General features: G+C 36.1%; 1 non-coding gene across 1 annotated transcript; it reads left to right on the top strand.

Moving 5' to 3' along the window:
• The first annotated feature begins 3,675 nt into the window (after window positions 1–3,675).
• Window positions 3,676–3,783, top strand: LOC114514224. The gene has a single exon (XR_003685959.1). It is a non-coding gene; the product is annotated as a U6 spliceosomal RNA (small nuclear RNA).
• The last annotated feature ends 208 nt before the right edge of the window (window positions 3,784–3,991 follow it).

Below are 3,991 nucleotides of genomic sequence, written 5' to 3'. Positions count from 1 at the left end.
GGAGGAGCAAATCCTGATGTTTGTCTCAGCGAAGGCATCAGAATATCCAACGATGTCATATCGTTAAATAAAATGTATAGTTATACAAGAGACATTATAAAGCCTTTTTAAAGGTCATTGCAGAATCTTAAGTGATCTGAAAAATGTTCACAAAATCACATGGAGTCAGTGGAGATTTTATATGTGCATATATGCAGTAGTTATGTTTCTTTCTTACAATCTATCTATCCATCTCCCTATCTAGACAGGGAAATATAGCAAATTATTAACAATAGGTATCTCTGAGTAAAGAGATTATGAATTTGTAAACACTTAAACATATATTTCTAATTTTCAATAGTTCTACCATACACATGTTTTATTTTTGTAACCCAAAATGATTAGAAAAGTACCTATTAATAAAAAAGATAATGTGACAAAAGTTCTCAGAAGACTTGGCCTTAGACTACAGGAGCTTTGATGAAGAAATTGAATATATACAATTATTTTCCTTTCTGGTTTCTTGAGTTTGACACTGGTTTGAGAAAATAATAATGGAATAATAACTTCCCAGGTATATTTTGTAAATATACATTCAGTAGATTCAGACATTTGCAGACAAGATTGGTAGCCTGTTGGGATCTATTTGCATGAAGGACAGAGGGTTTTGGTAATAAAGTTATTATTTTCTTGAGGGTAGTAGTTGGTACCTCTGTGTCTTCCCTTAACCCCATCCATTGTGATATGGATGGGTATTTTAACCTCCCATTGGGAGGCTTTCCAGTTAATGAAGGCAGTCAGTGTACTAAAGGGAGTTAGAGCAGACAAGCTGAGTTGAAGGTGTCCTTGGGCCAAAGAAGAGCTCAGTCACACCTTCATACAGTGACAACGACCTTCCTACTCCTCCTTCAGAGAAGAGTCATGGTCCTCAGGTGAGGAAGTTATGAAAGAGAATGAATAAAATAAATGCTTTATCAACGAGTTTTGGTACAAAGCAAACAGGTCTCGAGGCACCCAATTTCATTGGTATCCATCAAAGCATTGCTACCTCCATCTGAAAGCCTGATAAAAATGAGAGACAGTAAATGGGTGAGGTTGTGAGGATCTCCTCCCCTTCTTGGGTTCCCATCATATCTGTTATCATCATAAATTAATCTCTTGAATAAATAAATTTAGAGATATTTTAATATGCTACTGTACCTAACTTGTTAAAAATTCCTATATACAATTTCCTAAGACCAGAAGAAGAATTTAAAGCTTCAAAGCAATTGAGCACATGTTTATGAAATTTTTGTACCATGTGTCTAGCACTGTACTAGGTATTGTGAAGGCTAAAGAGACAAGACACTCCCTCTGAATAAAGATTGCAGGGTATTATTTGGGAAATAATAGTAGACGCACGTGCAGCATACAAACATCACATATGCCAAGAGGTGAAGTAGGATGACCTATAGGTGGAGAAAGTGGTCTATTGCAATTTTAGAATATGGACTCTGGGTTTAGTTCCCCTGAAAATCTAATCTCGGTTTCTTTTCATACTAGCTGTGTCTAAGGTGCCTTGGGAAAGTTACTTAATCTCTCTGTATGCCTTGGTTTCTTCACCTGTAAAATGGTGGCACTAAATCTGCTTCATAAAGTAGCCTGTATGTATTATGCTTAGAAGAGCTTCTAACACACAGCTAGAGCTCAATAAACAATAGCTCTTATCACTGCCAAATGTCAAAAAAGAAAAGGTCCAGAGAATACATCTGATACTTGTAAAATATCGATTGCCAGAGTTGGAGCAGACTTTTGACAGAAAGCAATGCCTTTTAGAAATGGCATGGTCAGATTTCAAAGAACATTTTCAGGTTTGCATTTTATAAAAGGCTGGGAATTACTCATCTCAATGACAGTTGCAAATCATTCCCATACGGAAAAGAAAATAAGTGGGAAGAAAAAAACATGTCAGTTTATTATTCTCTTTTAAAAATCTTACATCATTGATACGAGGTTTCTCTTGAGAGTTTGAAAACTTCATGACAACCCACAGCTCATGATGGTGACAATTCTGAGGATATAGAAAAATCATTTCCCATGCAGGAAAGAAGAAAACATGGTAAGAAAAGATAAGAGTATGCCATAATTTTTTTAAAAAAGGTAAGAGAAAACAAATATATATTAGTGCCTACTATGTGATGTGTGGTACTAGAATCTGCAATCTAAAATTAAATAATATAGCCTGTACCCTCAGGAGTTTAAAAGAAGGCAATGATTAAGTGATTAAAATACAATGTTGGGGAGTGGGGCAATTGAGCAAAAAGGAAAAAGGACTCATGGACATGGACAACAGTGTGGTGATTTCTTGGGGGGGGCAGGTATAAGGAGACTAAATGATAATGGGAAAAAAATGCAGTGAAGATTAAATTTAAAAAATGCAAAGTGATTAAGGTTAGACCAAGGAACCACAGAAGGCATAGAAGGGGTCTCTCAGCAGGGTCAGGAAAGGCATGCTGGAGAAGATGCTACCTGAACAGGATGCAGAGGAAGAAGTAGTGCAGGCACATCACTGTGTCTAGGTCGCCGGGGTGGAAAAGTGAGGGGTGGAGCTGAGCCTGGAGAGTAAAACAGAGGACATGTGAAGGAGTTCTGCCTTTATTCTGAAACCAACATGAATCCATTAAATGATTTAAGAAAGGGAATGATAGTTACCTATTTTTATCTTTGAAAGATCATACTGGTTGCATACTTGGAACAATTGGAAAGGTAGACCTTTCATTCTAAGCTTTTGTAAGTTTTACAGCTACAAAATCTTGTGTATTTATATTGTGTACTTATAGCTACAAAACCTTGTAGCTTCCTGAGTCCATAAAGTGAGGTGCAACTCACAGTCTGTTAAATCTGGGCAGCTTGCTGGTCTGCTCCAGTGCTATCAGCCATCCAATAGTCCTCCTTATACTTCCCCTCAGTTCCCTGTAACTAATAACATGACTGCCACCATAGACAAAACAAAGGGAGGTGAGAAATGAACTTGTTTTCTTTCTTTTTCGAATGGAAACTAATAGACGCACCCCGGGAAGCCACACCCTGAAGAGAAAGTACTGTGCACTGGTTGATGGCATAGGATCTTGATTTAAAAGCCAGTTTTGCCCATTGCTCTGTCATGTTGAGTAAATTTGTTAATATCTCTGGCCTTGGTGTCTTTATTTTGAGACACTGAGTGGTAATAGAATTATGTCTGCCTTATATCAGTCAGAATTGGCTAACCACTGTAACAAATAAACCAAATCTCAAAGGCTTAAAACAATAAAAATTTATTTCTGGTTCAAGTCAAGAAATGGCATTAAGTAAAATAATAAAAATAGTTAAAGGTAGCAAGATAAAAACAGTCCATACAAAAATTATTTTTCTCATATATACATAATAACTAGTTAGAGGACATAATAAAAGAAAAACTGTTCATTTACATTAACAACCAAGAAGATTAAATACTTTAGAATAAACTCAAAAAGTGCAAAACTATATGAGAAAAATGTTCCTGAAAGGTATGAAAGGAGACCCAAACAAATGGAAAAACACTCCCAGTTTTGAGTTAGCATAACTCAGTGCAAATTGTCAACTCTCTCTACATTAATGCAAAATTTAACACAACCCAAATAAAAACATGAGTAAGCTTTTTCATAAAGGTAGACAAACTGATATTAAAAATCATGTGGAGCACTCACTTCAGCAGCACTTTCACTGAAATTGCAATGATACAGAGAAGAGTAGCATGGCCCCTGTGCAAGGATGATGCCCAAATTCACAGAGAAATCACATGGAAAAACAAACAAGGAAGGGTAGATGAGAGTGCACTGAGAAGGATCAGACCTATACCACAAAGTCTTCATAAATAAAACAGTATGGTCCTGGTACATTAACAGATAAAAAGACAAAGAGGACAGATCAGAAAGCCCAGAAACAGGACCACATACAAATGGAAATTTAGTATATGTTAAATTTAGTGTATGATAAATTTAGTAATTTATGTCAT

The sequence above is a fragment of the Phyllostomus discolor genome, chromosome 2 (assembly GCF_004126475.2).
Source record: "Phyllostomus discolor isolate MPI-MPIP mPhyDis1 chromosome 2, mPhyDis1.pri.v3, whole genome shotgun sequence".
Taxonomy (NCBI): Eukaryota; Metazoa; Chordata; class Mammalia; order Chiroptera; family Phyllostomidae; genus Phyllostomus; species Phyllostomus discolor.
The sequence above is the reverse complement of the archived record's forward strand: the minus strand, read 5'-3'. Positions and strand labels throughout refer to the sequence as shown.